The 19,524-nt window shown below is 36.4% G+C and overlaps 1 non-coding gene across 1 annotated transcript; it reads left to right on the top strand.

Annotated features, from left to right (window-relative positions):
* Positions 1-1,311: 1,311 nt before the first annotated feature.
* On the top strand, positions 1,312-1,382 carry TRNAG-CCC (transfer RNA glycine (anticodon CCC)). Its single transcript has one exon. It is a non-coding gene; the product is annotated as a tRNA-Gly (tRNA).
* Positions 1,383-19,524: the final 18,142 nt, after the last annotated feature.

The following is a 19,524-nucleotide window of genomic DNA, read 5'->3' as shown; positions in this document are numbered from 1 at the left end:
CTGGAATGCTGTTTTATTGCACCCCTCCATTTTCTCGATTTTACTTTAAAAACCACCAACCTGGCATCTGACATATTTGATCTTTAGGAAGAAACCAATTGCTAATCTCTCCTAAAAGGTAAAAGTTATGTCCATTTGTTCTATGTATTACTGAGTGCAAGGACCAAGAAAGAGAGTTTTTGTAGGTCTGTTTATTTGAAAGTCGTCTTTTATCTTTTCTGGAGTTATTTACTGAATAAAAAATTTGTTTTAAACAAAGCTTGTAAATAAATATGGTTGAGGAGTTGCCATTCAATGCTATGAGAGAGGCAGAATATTTGGTTCTGCTCAGAAACCTTTAAATTTTTAGTCTTCCACTAATTACTTCCTTTGTGATAACTTTCCTTCAAATTATGTTAGATATCTTGAATAAAAGGAGCTGAGGAAAAGCAGTGCATTTAACCTGATATTAACTCAATTTCCATGAAGACTGAATACATCTTACAGGTATTATTTGACCAGGAAATCTCAGGTCTTCATGCTATGTACAGCTGTTAAATGCATGAAATATTTGGAAAATATTCTAATTAATTAATTAATTAAAATTAATAATAAATAAATTCATTTCAAAAATTAAACACTTAGTATTGCTTCTCAAATGGGGCAGAGTTCCTGAGTAAGCTGCAGAAGCTGTGATAAAAGTTTCAGCACCTGTACATGAAGTGGACCATGGAAGACATTGCACCAAAGAACTTCTTTCAGCTGCAGTCCACTTGGTTTTCTGCCTGGAATATTTATGTTTTTCTTGCATCCTGAAGTGCTTTGACTTCCAGAGTCACGGGTAGCCATGTATTCATGAAAAAAATTTTGCTCCACATGGAAGGTATTGGCAGTCAAAATGGAACAATTATTGTTTGGTTCTTTTCATTTTTTTCCAGCTTCAGCACACATCTGCTTACTCTGCACTGTTGAGACAAATTACTGTCTTGGCTTTACTGTTTTGAAATTTAAGTCTTTTTATAACCATAGACATTTTGGAAGGAATCTGTGAAGCTGTTTAGCTTTGCCTTCACCAAAAGAAGATTGACTATTCATATATATTGTGAGAAACAAACAGAAGACTTTTTTAGGGTTTTCCATGCTTACTTTTTCAAAACTTCCTAGGAAAAAGTAGTTAATTGTCCAGTGACCTCTTGTCAGTATTTTAGGATATGGGTTATGTTCTTCAGTTAATGTTTTTCAGGTAGAAAACTCTTTTTCCTGCATAGTCCTTATTATGACCTGCCTCTGATTACAGTGAAATAACACTGAATAAAATAGCATGGCAGGGAACCACCAGTGGTGTAGTGGTATCATGCAAGGTCCCCATTCTTGTGACCTGGGTTCAATTCCCAGCTGGTGCAAACAAATTCCCAACATCCAACCTGTGCAGTGTACCACAACCACAGGTTTGGTGTAAGCCACAAAGGTGTATTTTGGCAATATATTCTGTCTGTCTTTTGTTTTGTGTGTTTTGTTGCTTGAATTTTGGGCAGGGCTACTGAGTTGCTGTGGGTTTTTTGTGTGTAATGCAATGATGTAGAGTGGTATTTTTAGATTGCTTCTATTAAAGAGTTCACTTCTGCTTAAAGTTTGCTTTTATGCAAATAAATTGTTTTATGTGACCTAAGAATTCTGGAAATTGTAACTTGTAATTTGAACTTGTCAACCATATAACTAACATACCTCTGCACTGGTATGAAATATTCTATACACAGCCATTCATCATAAAAGAGATGAACTGAGAGTCTTTGACCAATTTAACACTTTCAGATATAAGGGCTGTCCTTGACACTTTCTTCTCATCCAAAATTGATAGTTTTATATTATATTTGGGAAGAGGGGCCAAAAAAAGCTGTTTAGTATTCACATATCATCTCCTTCAAACACAAGAGCCGTCCATTCCAATGAATAGGAAGTCAGGCAAAAATGCCAGGAGGCTTGCATGGATGAACAAGGAGCTCCAGGCAAAACTCAGATGTAAAAGGGAAGAATATAGAAGGTGGAATATAGAAAGTGGGATCAGGGACAGGCAACCTAGGAGAAATACAGCACCATTGTATGAGCATGCAGAGATGCAGTCGGAAAAGCTGAAGCCAAAATGGAATTGAATCAGGCAAGAGATATCAAAGACGACAAGAAGGACTTCTGTAAGTGCAGAAATCACAAAAGGAGGACTGCAGAAAATGTGAGCCCATTGCTGCTTGGGGCAGGAAACCTGATGGCACAGGAAAATGCTGCAGTGGTGAATTCCTTCTTTTCTCCAGTCTGTTCTGCAAGGGCCAGCCTTCCGGAATTCTGGGTCCCAGAGACCAAAGGGAAAGGCTGGAGAAAGGAATGCATACCCTTTATGGGTAGATCAGGCAGTACTTACTCAAACTGGAGATTTGTAATTCCGTGGGCCTTGATGGGATGCTACCGGGATGCTGAGGAAGATTATGACTGGGAGAAGTGCTGCTGGACTAGAGAAAGGAAAATGTCACTCCTGTGTTTAAGAAAGGCAAGAAGGAGAAATCAGGCATCTACAGGCTAGTCAGCCTTGCTTTAATCCACAGAAAATGGTGGAGCAGCTAATCCTGCAAAACATTTTCCAGGCACGTTTCACAAAGGAAAGAAAGTCTTCATGAGTAGTGTGCATGGATTCACCAAAGAAATGTCGTGCTGGACCAGTTATCAAACAGAAGTGACTGCCCTGGTAGGCAGGGGGAGAACAGTGGATTTTGTCTCCTGGACTTACACTGTCTCCCATTAAGATTCTCATAGACAAGCTATTGATCCAAGGGCTAGGTGAGCAGACAGTGAGGTGAACTGAAATTACCTGAACGGCCAAGCCCAGAGAATGGTGCTCAGTGGCACAAGGTCAGTTTGGGGGCCACTGCTGTGTGCTGAAATATTTACACAAATGGATGCTCCACTGTACAATCAGGGGAATTTTATGGTTTAAGTATGTAAGGACTGTTAATTATTAGTCTTAGAAATTAGGATTTTAGAGGTGATTCAGAAAAACCCTCTGTTTATTTGCTGTCTTACATCTTTTATTAAAATGTATTTATCAAATACCACTTAGGAGTCCAAGTAGACTCTATCACCCATATATCCCTTCTCACATTCTAATTGAATCCTTCAGAAAATGGATGAATTTTGAGGCACTGCTGCCTGGTCATGCTGATCCCTCTCCTGTGCATCAAGTTGTCCATTTGGAAGCAAATTATTTTTTTTTTTAGTAGCAATTCAATAATTAATGAGTTATTCCATAATAATTCAATAATATGAGATTGCTTCTTAGAACTTTATAGATTTTATCTTTTTTGGAATTTGGGTTCTTTTTTCCCTCTATCATGCTTGGTTTTCTGAGTGTTCATGATAAGTGTTTCTAAGTCCTTGTGATCATCTGTTTGCCCTTCCTTTGCCTCTAGCAGAATTCCTGTCAGAGATGTATTTGAAGAAATACTTTGTTTATGTCTCTTGCTGGTATTTCTAAATTATTATTACTTTGCTTGATTGTGTTTTTATATTTAAATAAGCAAAGATCAGGTTGTTTTCTGTTTACCTCTTTTAGACATATTTTCAACCTTTTGTCTTGCTACTAAAAGTTCCCCTTCTGTTAGCAACACTGGGTTTTTTCTTGATATTTCCAAAAAGTCTGTCAGTGCTTGGCTCACATGTCCTTTAAGCCTCCAATAGTGTATCTGTAAGTAATCTCTCTTTTGCTTGCAAGTATTTTACTTTTAGATGTTGGACCATAAAGTTTTTAATAAACTTTAATTTAATGAATTGAATAATAATTGTGATAAAACCTCTTTTTTTTGTTTCTTTTATTTTTTAAATTTTATTGTGACTACAGTGTTACTTTTTGGATTTTGTTGTTCTTTAAGCTGTCTTTGCAAGTTTAGTGTGTTAACCCTGGCTGCATGCCAGGTGCCCACCAAGTTTCTCACTTCCCTTCTCAGTTGGACAGGGAAGAGAAAATATAGCAATGGGTTCATGAGTTGAGATAAGGACTGGGAGAGATCCCTCACTGAACACCATCACAGGCAAAACAGACTGAACAAGGAGATATCAGTTGAATTTATTTACAATTAAATCTCCTAACAGGACATGGAGAAGTAAAATAAATCTTAAAAACACCTTTTTCCCATCCCTTCCCTCTTCCTGGGCATCTGATTGACTTATAATTTTCTCTACCTCCTTCCCCAGAGTAGCACAGGCACAGGGGGATAGGGAATTGGTGGTCAGTTCATCACACGCTGTCTCTGATGCTGCTTCCTCCTCAGTGGGAGGACTCCTCCCATTCTTCCCCTGTTCCAGTGTAGACAGTGTTCCACAGGAGACAATGAGTCAATTGTCCATGAAATTGTCCTGTATGGGTCCTTACCATGGGCTTCAGCTCTTCACAAACTGTTCCAGCATGGCTCCTTTCCACAGGGTGCGGTCCTTCAGGAGCAGACTGCTCCAGGATGGGTTCTTTGCAGAATTAGTCCTGCCAGCAAACCTGGTCTGTTGTGGGCTCCTTTCTCCACAGTTCCACAGGTCCTTCATGCAGCCTGTTCCAGTGCAGGGTTCCCACAGGTTCACAGCCTTCTCTCTGGCATCCACCTGCTCCAACACGGGGTTCTCCACAGGCTGTGGATGTATATCTGCTCCAACATGAACCTCCATGGGCTGTAGGGAAATTTCTGCCCCATCACCTTGAGTACCTTCTCCTCCTCCTTCTCCATTGACCTTGATGTTTACCGAGCTGTTGTTCTCCTATATTCTCAGTTCATTCTGATTTTCCCATATGTGTTGTGTTTGTATGGTAAGCTTCTGGCTCCATTGTTGCCAGAAGCTTACCATGCAAACCCAACACACATGGAAAAATCAGCAGCTGCTGAACTGACTGTGTTATCAGAGATGACTGCCCAGTAACAAGCTGTGGGCAGTCAGTAGATTTCCAGCTGCTATTTTTGGGCATCTCCTAAGAGGAAGATGAGGAGGATGCAATGACAGTGGCTGTTCAGCCAACACTGGCTGCATACAGAACCCTTGCACAAAGTAAAAGCATGGCCTTTTTCTTATATAAAATTTGATACCAGATAAACAGTAAAATTAAATACATTCTTCTCATCCAAACTCTCTCTAATGGCTGGAAAAGATCTCCTCTGATGCATTGTTAGCACACCAGTGTGTAAGAAAGACATCCTGAGAGACTTCTCACAGTTGGTAGGTGGGTGCCATTGAGATTCGTCAGCTCTTTCTTCCTATAAAGGAGACCTATAATTCCTCTGGAAGAAATATATTTATTATTAATTCTCCCACACTTAACATTATGTAATAAAGGATTTTTTTGTTCCATTGTTCCTTCCTGCTCATCCTGAAATGAACACAGCCATGCTCTGAGTGTTCTGATGGATTCCAACATCTTATGGGATCAGAAGAGCAAGACAAAACTGGAAGGAGGCATTTCAGTCTTCTACTACAAGTCCTTGAGTTAGAACCCCATTTGGATCCTTTTGCAGTGGTCTCAGATAAGAGAGATTTACTCTGAGAGCTATCAAAAGCTATTTTGCATTAGAAAAGAATGTTGGATTTACTGTGATGACCAGAAGTCCTTCTAAGATTTTTATTCTCCCCATTTTTGGAGAAGCCTGAACCTTTTTTATTTTCTTCTGAACTGTGACAATCTCCATTTCCTTTCGTTACAAAACGTGTTCCCTTCCATTCTGTGACTTTGAACTGTGCAAGAACTCAAACTAGATCCTGATATCTACATGTCCCATTTATAGAAAGATAAGCCTAAGAGAGATCCTGAAATTCCTGTTTGTCCAAGACATTAGCAGAAAGTGTTGAATGTTCCTCTTCTAAGCTGGGTGATGCACAAAGTCTTCATCACATATATTTGTGATTGATGCAGAGCTGCTCTCAGATTCTCAGGCTTTGCTTTAGAGAAGGCTGAAAGGAACATTTCTAAGCCTGACTGACACAACATGATAGTTTTGATTCCAAATATCTTCCTCCCTTTTTTGTTCAATACTCATTCTTTTGGATTACTCATTGAAAATAAAAGGCTCCTTTGTCTTCACTGGATTATTGAGCTAGATCCTTAAGTGGCATTTTCAGCCCATTGTTTTTCCTTTTATAGACAAAAGCAAGAGAACACTTTCCTAATCAGAATTAAATTTTGTTCTCAAGATATTTTTTTTTAATTGTAGTTCATGTTTTGTCATGATAAAGGCTCCTTGAGATGCTTGTTGTGCTTCTTTTAGGGTGGCTTTTAAGATCTGTTTCAACTAAGCCAACTAAGCCTTTTTCTCCTATTTTTCTTCCAAAGCCTTATTTCTCTGTGTTAGACAACATTCATATCCTTGCTGTCAAGAGGCTTTTTCTTCCTATTAGAACTAAATTTAATAATGATATCAAAGGCTGTGGAAAGTACAAAAGCTATCGTTTACTAGTGGTGGTCAAAGTGCAGAGTGGTTTAGATAAAACTCTATTCTGAGACAGCCAAAGGGGAACTTATAATGCAGCAGAGATCAATAAATGTTAGTGATTTTCTGGGAAGCTTGTCCATTCCATCTGCTAACCAAATTGTCGCATCTGTACCTTTACCTAATATTGTGCCGTTCTATAGGAATTCAGAAATTATGCTGTTCTTCCTGCTTGGAAGACTAGCAGTAAGCATAACTATGTTTGTAGACCATGGTTTAAAACACAAAATGGATATGTTTACCACCAACCACTATATTTTGAAAATAGAAAATTGGGACTAGGTGATCCTTAAGGTCCATTAACATTCGATGAACCTATGAAGATAGGAGGAGCATTGAAGAGACTGAGAGACAAGTAGCTGATTTAGAAATGAAGATACATTTCAAGACAGCCACGAAGTAAAAGTAGTAGAGTCCAGACCAGTCACTGGCATTTTTTCTGTCATTGTTAAAAAACTCAACACTTTAGACTCTGATCTTTAGACTTTTGGAATGTCTTTTTCTTAGGCAGGTGCTTGTTCCTTTTCTTCTTTTGTGAATTGGCTCTGAAAGCAACAGGAAATGTGGGAAAAATTTAATTTGTTTTCAGTCTTATGTCATATGTGAAGCAGAGTAGAAAAACTAGCTATTAATTAAGACAAGGAGTTTTCTGTGAACCATGCACTTGTTAGAGAACATTGAAGTATCAGCGTCTATTGAGTTTATTAAGTTTAGATACAGTATTTTTTTATTTTTTCTCAAAGCCCAGATACAACAATTTCTACTGTATCAGCAGGGAGGGTGTTTTTTTTCAGAATCAGTCTGTAGGTTCATAGTTCTGTTATCGAGCTGCTAGTACACAGCTCGTCATGGAATATCATCTTCAGGTTTTTAGTGTTACTCTATTTGAAGGGCTCTTGACATGATCTGCATGCAGCAATACTTCCCCACTTTTGGATGAGAGATGGGGGATGTTGAATGGTTTGAGTTCACATAATGGATTATATGGTAGTTTATTTTTAATGCAGACTTAATAAGTCAAATTGAAAAATTAAAAAAAAAAGAAGATTCTTCTAATACCTAATAGTATTTTCAAAACAAGGCATTAATGGCAGTGACTAATGTTGTTAGCCCTTCCCCAACTGAAACTAAGTAGAAACAATGTGACAAAGATCACATCATTAGTTTTGTGGAAAGCTAGAGAGGTGTGGTAAGAGTTATACATCATGGTCTACACCTGTGTATTTGATTCTGTGTTAAAAGCTTGGAGAGAGTTTGCACAAGCAGATTGGTATGCAAATGATATCCAAAAGATAGTGGTAATTTCCAGGGACAACTTTCTCCTTGTATAAAGCTTTTCAGAATGGAAATATGAATACCTATTTTAATATTTCTTATATTTCTACATGGAATTTTAAACTTTGAATAGTATAAATATTATGCAATTCATTTAAGCATATTTATTAATGCAAAATTTTCCTTACTACATGTATTAATCATAGTTTCTTCCATTTAGTATTTGGTGCTCGTGTTAATGATGCAAATGAAATTACACAATAGACAAGAACCGTTTTTCTTGAGATGCCAATTAATAATAAACTGGATTAATGAAAAAGAGAAACATGAGATATATTTTGACTTCAGAACTTTATTTAATTTGTTTTTCTGCAAGATGAAAAGTGTTTTATGAAGCAGTGGAGGTATTTTCTATTTTAAAACGGACTTTATAATTCAAAGCATACAGTATATAAACATACATGATGCCAAAATAAGTATGGAAGGGAAAATGAAAAGAAGCTTAGGAATGGTAACTGTGAAAGTATTTAATGACTAATGCTTTTTTTCTGACATCTATAGATGTAGGACAATAACTTTTGAATACTAACACATCTATTTATGCATACATTTTTCAGAAGGTCTCCTATTTGCATAAGAGTGTACATGAAGTAGATAAAGACCAGAAGCAAACTGAATAAGTGGAACAAAAAAAGAGAAGTATTATGAAGTAACAATTAAATGGTGTAGGGGTGAATAATTTAATGCTTGCATTGAAGTATGCTTAATGTTGTAAAGCTTTTTTGAAGTGTGTTTAATCTCATAGGTTAGGCTGTCATTTCTGCAGAGTTGCCTTGGAACTATATACACACATACATTTTATGTACTATTTTCTGTCTCTTTTGAACTAACCTATGAGGTCCATAGCCTTGAGACAGCATGAAGCACAAAGCAGAATTGATATTGGGGTCATTGAGAAGTCCTTTGCTTTCTTCATTTGCTGCACTGGCTCAGATTGCTTGAGGGGCTTTAGAAATGCAAGGGAGAAAATCAATAAAGGACAAAAAAGATTCCAGTGTAACAGGAAGTGCCTGCTGATTGCATGTTTGCTCAGCAGATGGCATCTTCTTGTAAATGATGGCTCGTATCTGCTCTATCACTTGCTAAACTATAATCCACGAAAGTGAATTACTGAATTTCATTACTGAACATTGTGCTTTGTATAAACATGTTATTAGAAGAAACAAAAAATTTTCCCTAAGATTCTGTTAATTTTTATTACTCTTTTATTTCCATCTTGTATAAACTTGTTAGATATTACAGCATCAAAGATGAATCATGTACATACATATATAAAACAATAAAAGCTTTCATGTTGTTCAGAATAGCTTTTAAGAATCCTGTAATTTCTATGGGAAAATTCCAAGACTTCTTATATATCACAGAATCTTAAATTAAGCATGGGGAAGTTCATTGATTCACATAGATTTCTAAATTTGACAGGGAAGAGGAAGTTTATATATTCCTCTCTGTTAAAGGTGATGCTCTACCAAACTGCAGGTCTACCAGGAGATCTTAGAACATGTGGGAATGACTGATGAATCAGCATGCAGATAAGCAGTAATTCTACAATGTTTTCCAGGGCATTTATTTCCTATACTTTTTTTTTTTATTGTTGTTTTTAATGCTGCCTCTCCTAGTAACTCTAAATAACTGCATCCATTATTTACTTGAGTAATATTTGAGTTTGTGTTCTGGAGGAACACAGGGCTGCTAAGTGGAATAAAGCAATGTACAAAGCCTATTTTATGAGATTTGTAGAGCTCTGAACTGGTAACAGCGCTTGGATACTTTAAACATTGCATTTTTAGAGCCTGACACAATTCCTTGATTGTAGAAATTAAAGTTTTATAGAAGGGGCTGTCTATTTTTAACAATAACTCTTACCACTAGTTGCGCAGGATTATATTATATGATTCCTCTAATTAGGCTCTTTGGTTTTTCAGAAGAAGTTTTTTGAAGTTGTATTCAGAGATATTATTGCTCTTCTGTGATTAAGACATTGTCTTGTTAAAGCTAGTGTGTAGCTTACATGATGTTATGGAAAGAATGGCTATGATTTTATAGGATTTTCCTTACAGGTGCAATGTAGACTCCTGCTTTCAACTGACCAAGCAATTCACCCAGTGCTTCATAGTTTGCCTATTTTAAGTCAAGCTGAATCGCAAGTAGGAGGCTACTGCATTATTCCATTGAATTTGGAGGGACTTAGTTTGGTCAGCTGACATTTAAATGTCAAAAAGCTAAATACCTTGTTAACAGCATATGAATTCTACCTCATAAAGCACAAGTGGTCTTGTCCAGCAACTAGCAGGAATGAAGAATATTGTGCATGTATTGAACAGCTGAATGACCCAGTGCCAAGGGACTTGTTCAGCTTAGGCAGGACAGTGGACTGTTATCCACTACAGCAAGCCATTAAGGGCAGATATTCAGTCAATTGATATTTGGATCACAGAATCTAGAGTATCTCACCATTCTTGTTTGTTTATTCCAAAAGCTGAAGGTGAATACTCTCTTCTGTAATAGGTACCAGGTTGCACTGACTCAATGGCTAGCATTCTATATGTTCAGAAGCCAACATTTTCAGGTTTTGCTTGCCCTGGTTAAAGAGTCCTGAGAAAAGCGCAGGAAGTCAAAGATGCTAAATTCTATTTCATTGGCAGTTTGGTTCCAACAGAGCTCAAACATGAACCTGAGTCTTTGGTACAAAACATGGCATGGCATGGTTGTGTGCATGTTCATATCTGGACACGATATATGAATCATCTCAGGTTTGCAAAGTTTAAGGCCAGGACAGATCATACAGAAATTCCATATATGACAGGGCATCACCTTGCATCAGGCTCTCCTGGTACTGAGCCTAAAACTTTTCCTGAGGGGAAAAAACCTGAGACTCCCTATTGGCAGTTCATTTACATAGGAATTTACATCAATTATTATACCTTAATTTTCTTTCCCATGATTCTATGTTTCTGCAAGAAATCTGACCTTTTCATCTAATCCCATACAGATACTTATTACACATTTACAAAGTCTGAAGGTCTTAAAAATCTGATATCCTTGCACAACTTCATATATCTGTGCTAACATCTGTTACAAAAGTTTTGATTCCTAGTTATTTTTTATAGCTACCTTTTAAGTATACCTTTCATAAGGAAAAATATCCTTAGACAATGCATGATACTACTGCTGCAAAGAAAATGGGACTGTGACTAAAGAAGAAATTTTAAAAACACTGATTTTAAAATACTATGAAGTAGTCTTTGCCTATGATGAGGTCTTGAAATCTGGTATTTTTACATGTGTGCACTTAACTTATATGTGTATTTATGTGTATATATAAGGATAATCAAAAGGTATTTTCCTCCCTCTTAATTTAACCCATTTAGATAGCTGCTTACAGCCCATTAGTCTGGGTTACAAAATCTAATGCAGCAAGACCACTTTACAAGTATCACCAAATAGAAGACTCCCACCTGTTTATTACTGCTGAACTGCTACAGTGCTTTATGTTTACCTTGTTCATTGTGGGGAAGCTGCAGCTTTGTTTGCCAGATACTCTTGCTCTTGAAAGCAGTGTTTTCTTGTGTTGTGAATGCTCACATTTTTTGGGTCCTGTGACCATCTGTCACATTTGGTACAAGAAAGACAGTGCAATTTAACCTCTCTTCCATAGAGCAGGGAGTTTAGTGAAAACACTTTATAATTTAAAGGTTTTCAGCAGCTTAATGTCAGCATCACTTCAAGTTGCAGCTGAGGAAAGGAGTCATTCTCTGTGCTTTAATTCTCCACTGTCTGTGGAGTATGGACAAAAATGTTATGAAAAACTTGACATCTGAAAGAAGGCAACTCTCTATTTAGGCAACTAAATGAAAAATGCTCTGGGCAATGGCCACAAAATACTGATTTTTCCTAAAATCCAAGTGGTTTAGGTATCAACCTAAGGCAGCATTTTATTTTGTAAGTAGTTAAGTAGTCTACCATTGAAAGCTTGATACTGACTGCACATGCTGAAATAAATAATCCCACACTTGAATCACATGCAAATATTGTTACTTTTTGCTGTCATTAGCGAAGGTTTTGCTGTGCAAGCCAGAGTTTAATTACAAAGATTTTATATAAGGTAAAAAAGTATAAGGGGTGTGTATTTTTTGAAGAAAGTGGCCTACAAATATGCATAAATCCACATGCAACATGGGCAATTGCAATAATACACGTGTCACAACAAAATCTGTGCATATATACTACAAGAACTGTGCGACAAGCTGGAGAATCCTGACTAGATTTGTGAATCTATTCTCTTACATAAATGCAATTTTGCCAGTTGCATAGAGTGCTTTAAGTGCCTTCTCTGAAAAATTTTCCCTTTCTTTGGGTATATATTGTCATGAATTTTTGCACATATATGCATGTGCTTAAAACACAGTACTTGGAAATCTAGCCTTGCCTAATTTACATGGTATGAGATTTGTTGCTGTTGATGGCGTTGGTTGGTTGGTTATTTTTAAATTCCTAGCTGAATTGCTAAAAACTATCACGCTATCGAAAACCTAAAGAATTAATGTAAAAAACTAAATTAATTATGGAACATGAAACAAAAACAGATAGACAATACAGAAAAATCTTCATTTATTTAAGGTAAGACCTATCTATTACTTGAATTTTAAAGGAAAATAAATGACATTAATAACAGTAAATTAGTAATTTTACTTTATTGTGAAAGATGGTTATTTTACAGTATTATTTCTAGAAAATACGTACTTTTCATCAATAATTTGAGAGTATTTTTTGTATGATCACTGCTTGTAGTTTAAATGCATCTGTCAAAATTATTAGTGAGAAATTGTCAGTATACCAAACTGAATTTTGGTCATTGAAATTGCTTTCAGAATTCTGATAGTACTCATGGTCAGTTGCATCCTTAACTAATGGAGGATTCAATGCACCTTTTTGTGTTTTCTTTGGCTTAAGAAATGTGGACCTGAACTTACTGTGACTGATGATGGCTGAAAATAGTCTCTGAGGGCTCTATCCGACGGGTAATGCAGGCTGCCTTCTAGGCCATGCAAGCCTTGGAGGGCTGTATATGCTGATTGCACAGCAGGCTTGCTCTTCAAGGATAAAGGTGAGCCTGCTGTGCAATGTCAAAAGAAAGCAGCTCAGATGGTTGAATTGTACAGGACGACTAAGTAGTGAAAAAGTCATTCTTACATCATTATACTACAGCTCTCTTTCTATGATCTCCTTCATTTATGCACTGTTGATGTTGAAAGATCTTTGAGAAATTATTCCATGAAATTCTTGACTTGGGAAAAAGAAGAAATCTATGTACATTTTTTAGATTAATATGTGGGATAGAATATGTTTTTTCCCAGCTCTTGGTTCAAACACAATGATTCAGAGGGACCCAATGTGCAATGGAACTTAGAGAACTTAAAGAAGTGAAGTCATATTTCCATGACTGAAAAAATTCCTCATTTTTCACAGTTTTTTAGCCGGTAGTCAGTGGTTTCATATCAGTGACATGTTACATTCAGACTCAGCAAAGAAATGGATAATGTCAACATAAGGTGGAACTGAAAGTTCATTCCAGCAATTCGCCGCTTCAGTGTAGTAAACAAGTTCATCTCTCTTTCACAGAGAAATTTTCTTGCAAATTCTGCAGCTTCTAGACTTGAAATAGATGATAAAGAAACCAGCATTTTTCCCAAGAACTTGCTTTTAGAGATCCTACCTAGCAGGAAGAGGCCTATAGTCAAAGAACTCCCCAAACCCCACCTCTGCCGTCCACCTTGCACGTCCCAATGGCTAGTGTTACCTTTTGTCATTTTCTCAATGCAGAAGGCAGAGCACACAGGAATTTCTCCATTGTGTGACCTGCTGGAAACTGGCAGCATGGTTCTGTCTTCTAACTGACAGAACAGACTCTGTGCATAAGGGGGAAAGGAGAGGAAGAGTTTGGTGTTGCTGGTGCTTTTTCATTGCTTACTGTTTTTCATTAGTGAAGATTAATTATGACAACATTCAGATAAAAATTTCTTTCAGACTAATCTGTTTTATTATTCTTCTATTAATATTTTCCGTTATAGGCCATATCAGATGGCATTTCATCAAACTAAATTAACATGGTCTACTCTAGTAGTTATTCCCTGTTACATTTTGTGTTACTCCTATAGCTCAATATCAAATATTCTTATTTATTTGAACAGATCTTTCTTCTTTTCATAAAACCTGACTGACTTTCTAGAAAACCTGGGTATAATGGAATACCTGTTTTTACATTTACTCTTGTCTTTTATTTCCATTTTTCTGGCATCTTGAATTGGTAGAGAAATTTGAAATAAATGAGTCCCTACTGCTTCCAGTCTGTTATCCCTTAGTGGGTACTCCCTAGCATCTTTCTCTGAATAAAACTTCCATGACTTATTATTACTTACTATTAATGCAATAAAAAGACAAAATAATAGCCACTAGAGTGAAATAGAAACACTGACACAATGGTTTCAAAACAACAGTTGTTTTAAGGAAATACTTTTCCACAATAAAATTTACTACTGAACTGAACTCTACTACAAAATATAGCCTAACATTCTACCCAAAGGAAATTACAAACCACAGGTATCCCATCTAGAAACTGTCATAATTTCTGAAAAATTGTTTTTGCATTTTAGAAAGAGAAAAACATCTTCATATCTGAAATTAAAAATGAAGACAAAATTATTCATTCATTATCCTTATCTCAGTGAAGTTTGGTGCTAATTAAATTAGAAGAAAAGTAAGCAGATCCTGTGAATTCAAGGTTTGTGTGAGGAGCATATTTGTATATTGACCCCCACATTTATCAACAGTTGCTGTATGTATTTCCTCCATAAGGAAAGGAAATACAGCAGGAAACAAGATATGGGGGTATATTGGAGATTAGGGAGGCTGGAAGGGTGTTTTGGTGAAAAGAACTCCAGGTAATTTCTGATGGCTCCCCAAGCCCCTCTTTAGATCCAGATGTGTTTTTCTGAAGAGTCTCAGTAAGAGACTTGTGACCTCCAGAATTTAGAACTGGGTTCCAAAACTCCTAAATACATCTGCTCTGTCAATTATTAGCTAATCACTAAGAAGGATAACAGCTTGTTATTGGTCCCAGCTATTTCTTTCTTGATGGTGTAAATGGCTCCTAAGCGGTCAGCTTCATTGTTACATGACAGATTCTTCACTGTCTCCGACTGTTCATTTGTTTTAAAGTTAAAAACACAGTTAATTTTAGTGTTAATCTAACACTGAATTTACATTACCATGCCTTAACATTGGAAAAAGTAGGTTTAAACTGGTCTCCTGAGTTTCCTTTTTTCTTGTGTGCACATTGTGATGCAGTCTTTATTATGCAGCCACCAGTTACATTACCTCCTAGGCTTTAGTTTAGGTTGTCTGGCAGAAAATCACTTAGAAAAGCTTCCCCCCCCCCTTTTTTTTTAAATATGATTCTGTCTATAAGTAACAGAAATACGGAACTTGAGAGATCAGCATGTCAGTACCCAGTGAAAACATCTGAAAATTGCTTAACTTTACATATTTAGTCTGTACAGATTAAAGCAACCATACTAGGTATGGACAGAGACAAAACCAGAATACTGCATGTATGATGTGAAGCTCCAATAAATAATGAAACTGTGGTTACTTGATATACCATTGGTCATGGGCTAATTCTGTGTCTCAGAATATTATTATTTAAGCAAATATTTAAATGTGGTAAGCCAGTCCATTCTCTCAAAATGTTTTTCAAGACTCTGGTAGTTATGTATCTCAATAGAGTCATTGGATAAGGATTGATAGGTAGAATGTGTTTAGGTGGTCTAAACATTCCTCATAAGCTGTCATATAACTTTTTTTTTTTTTTAGGATATCATTACTTGGGAGAAAACACCCTTATCTATAACAAAATTAAAAATGAAACTTGTAAGCAAAGACTAAAAAACAGCACATCAGAATATTTTGATTATTTGATTGATTTTTCTTCTCTTTCAAATAAAAAAAATGGGTGGTATGATATTTAAGCAGAAAAATGTTCAGATGGTATTTAATAATCTCCAAGATAACATGGCAGAATATGAGAAAGGTTAAAGCAGGAATAAAAAACATACAGAGAATTTCTGCCCAAGGATAGAAAGATATAAAAAAAACAGCACATCAGCTTCTGGAGTACAGATTAAAGGAAGCGTTTCAGGAGTTCTGGGGGTTTCTAGAAAATCTAGTGAGATTTTATACTAAATGAGAACTGCCTGTCTTGATAGCTGAAAACAATAGAATACTATTGTTTTCTTGTTCCTGAGTATATTGAACTACAGAAATTAAAATTGGATGTTCCCTCTATAGGTTGTGCATATATATGGTAATGCTGGATGTACTTGGGGCTAAGGTGAAAACAAAACCTCAAGGAACTCAATGTAAGTTGCATCTCTTAGTCTGGGCAAAGCATTGTCAAATGCTTTGGTTGATTCAGGAAGAGATTTAAGCAGGAAAACAAGCTCTAAACTGAAAATGCAAGGTTATAGTTCCTTCTGCTTAAGGAGAAATGCAGATGTATGTGACAGTACAAATAGAGCAGTGCAGTTTGGAGGCCAGAATTACAAGTCATTCTCATTATCTCATTTTTAAGATGGACAGGGATGAGCCATTACACAGAAGAGAATGATGAAGTAATAAATGGAAAGACCAACGAGATGGAAAATCCCACTCTGAGGTCTATGAAAAGGCCCACTAAAATGGCCTTTTTGTGGTTACTTGCAGGTTTTGTGAGGGTGAGTAAAAGCTAGTAAGCAAGAACAAAAAGATGGAATGACTTTTTGCCATGGAAAGAAGGTTGGAATTAGCTTGACAGGAAAGATATAGAAAGTTACATCTTTGTTCAAGCAAGACGTTCCCTCTCTCCTGGAGAATAGATGGGACTCTTTGTCGCAGACATTTCTCCACAGAAATCCTTTCTTTCAGATTTCAGCGTCTTCAGGAGACCAGAGGCCCCCGAAGAGAAGGTAAACAATTATTATCAGCTGCTGGGGAATGCAACAGGAACACCTTGATTGGCTCATTTCCTATGTTTATAATTAAGGGCCGATCACCAGTGCAAGCCAGGGGACTGAGTCCTTGGCCACAGCTTTGTTGTGGATTCTTTTCTATCTCTTCTTAGCTTAGCTAGCAGCTCTGCAAACCTCTCTCTATATTCTATTTAGTATAGTAATAATGTATTATATATAATATCTTAATAAATATGCCTTCTGATCAAGATACAAGATTCACCGTCTCTCTCTCACCAACCGTGCCCACACAGGAACAGTAATAACTGTTAAACACCTAAAGGAAATAAAACAATCTCTTGTCATGAGAAAAACTGACCCTAAATTAGGTGAGATACTTGGTGACAAACTAGGGGTGCTTGTTGTTGACATTATGAAGGGAAACAGAGTTGAAGAATGGTCTGATAGGGGAAGAATCTTCATTAAAAACTAGGGGCTTCAGCACAGATACAGAGAGAGAAAGAAAAGTTGTGAGGTGACTCTTGTGGTGTACTGAGGGGTGGAAATCACCTGTTCTTGATCAGGACTGACAGCGACGTGCAGCTGAAGCATCTGTGTGTCTGGTTCTTGCAGGAGCACACATCATGTGTGATTTGGCTGGAACAGTGAGTTCCTGATTTGCAGTCCTCCTAGACCCTGCCTACCCACAGGAGAGGGGGTTGCTGAGTGATAGAACAGTGACACATGAAGGTAACAAATGTCTCAGGTAAATACAAGGTGTGACTTTTGATTTACTAGCAGCCATGCCACTGAATGTGGTGCAATCTCGGGGTGTAATGAGGAAGTTATACCTTACAGGCCTATTTTATCGCTGCGCTCTCTCTAAGTGCTCTCACAGCATCTCATTAGCTCCTGTTCTACAGAGACAGTGCAGTCCCCAAACTATCATATTGCCACTTGCTTCAGTGCTGATATGTGCTGTATTAAACACACAGATAAGAATTCTTTGACATAACAATTCCTAATGAGGGTTGGATCACGTTCAGAATGATTATGTTGTGCCTTGTTTTCTTAACCTTGAAACAAGCCTGCTTGTGCTTATTTTCTGCTGCTAATGTGATTATTGTACTTGCAATTAAAGGAACTGTAAAAGCGATTACTGTGGATTTTGGAGATGGAGCAAGACAATTTGAATGACCAAAACTCTTTTGAAATGTTAACATTTGTCCTCATTAGTATTTGTTAATGCATGATGATGTATTTTTGAAAATTTGAAATTGAGGTGGAAACAGACTTATATTTTTATAAACATATTAAGTATCAACATATTTCAATCTAATATCAATAATATCAACAAATTTCAAAGCTTTAACAAATATACAATGTGCTGACTTCCTTTTTCCTTTGAAATAGTGCAATATACTAACTTCCTAACTCTATTAATTAACACTAGACTTCTGTTAAAAACCCTGTTATATCTCAATAGTTTTTCCAAATTTTCTGTGACATATTTGACCGTTGCATGATACTGGAAAATAAGACAGTAATAAATTGATATTTCTTTAGCATCGTATCTTAGAATTGCACCAAGCTCATCAATGTTTCTTCTAAAATTAAATGAGAATTTCTCAGGTATATAAAAGGACATATGGAAATTCATCTAATGGAACAACATCTCCTTTCACAATTCTGGAAACTTAAAATAGAAGAATATACTCTAAAAAAATTTAAATTTTATAGATCATAAAATAAGCCTTTTATCATTTATTATTAAAAAACCTGCTGTTTAGTCTGCAAATGTTTGATCAGAATATTTTTATTTGAACATAAATCTTTTTTCATTTCAAATCAAATCAGAGTATTCCTATGAGTACTTTCTTTTTCACAGGAAACCATTTTCCATCTGGGGAATGATATATGAGAAAATCCATGTCTGGTTCTAACAGCTAGTCATGATATGTTGTTTCATCAGATATTGAGAGTATTACTAATGAAATAATCTACAAAATGGCATATTTCAGAAAGGTTTGTTATAGAAATATGGTAATATACTTCTCAAAGCTGAATTAAGGAGAATAGAAAAACTGATTTAGATCCAGGGGGCGGTTTGTTATCATGGTATTAGGTAAAATCCACTGGGTCTCTTTTATAATTTACTATTCATCTTTTAGGTTATCTTTTCTTCTAGTAATTTCTTAAGTCTTGCTGCACTAATACTTTCAGTGTAGTTTCCCTCTCTTACTTTCAAAAAATACTGTTTATCAATATTAATGTTACTGGAAAGCTTTGTCACAGCATATCCATGTAAACACAAGAATTACATTTACAGATATATGGCAGTAAAAGATTTTTTAAAAAACTAGACAGCCATTGCTCCTTTAGGCCATTCCATGTTATTGCAGACTACAGATAACAAATTGTCTGGCTATAAAATTGTCTTTAATTAGTTGACTCAGTGGCTTCCAGCAACGTGTTACAGGGGTCTGTGGGACTCCCATGTTACAAGATAGAGGTTTGAATCTTCCTCCACACTCCTGGGTAGTCTTTGCATATCAACTTCCATGCTGTCCTGTGGGAAGTGCCAGCAGAATTGCCCAAATAAACATCCCTCTGATTTTATTGGCTCACAGGGAAGTCACATTCCTTGCCTTATGAGGAATAGGCAGAGCTAGAGGTTAGGTGCCATGAGAGAAATAGTACTCTGAATGAAACTCTAAGGG

This window comes from Ammospiza caudacuta, chromosome 1 (genome assembly GCF_027887145.1).
Source record: "Ammospiza caudacuta isolate bAmmCau1 chromosome 1, bAmmCau1.pri, whole genome shotgun sequence".
Lineage (NCBI taxonomy): Eukaryota > Metazoa > Chordata > Aves > Passeriformes > Passerellidae > Ammospiza > Ammospiza caudacuta.
This window is presented reverse-complemented; position numbering and strand designations above follow the sequence as displayed.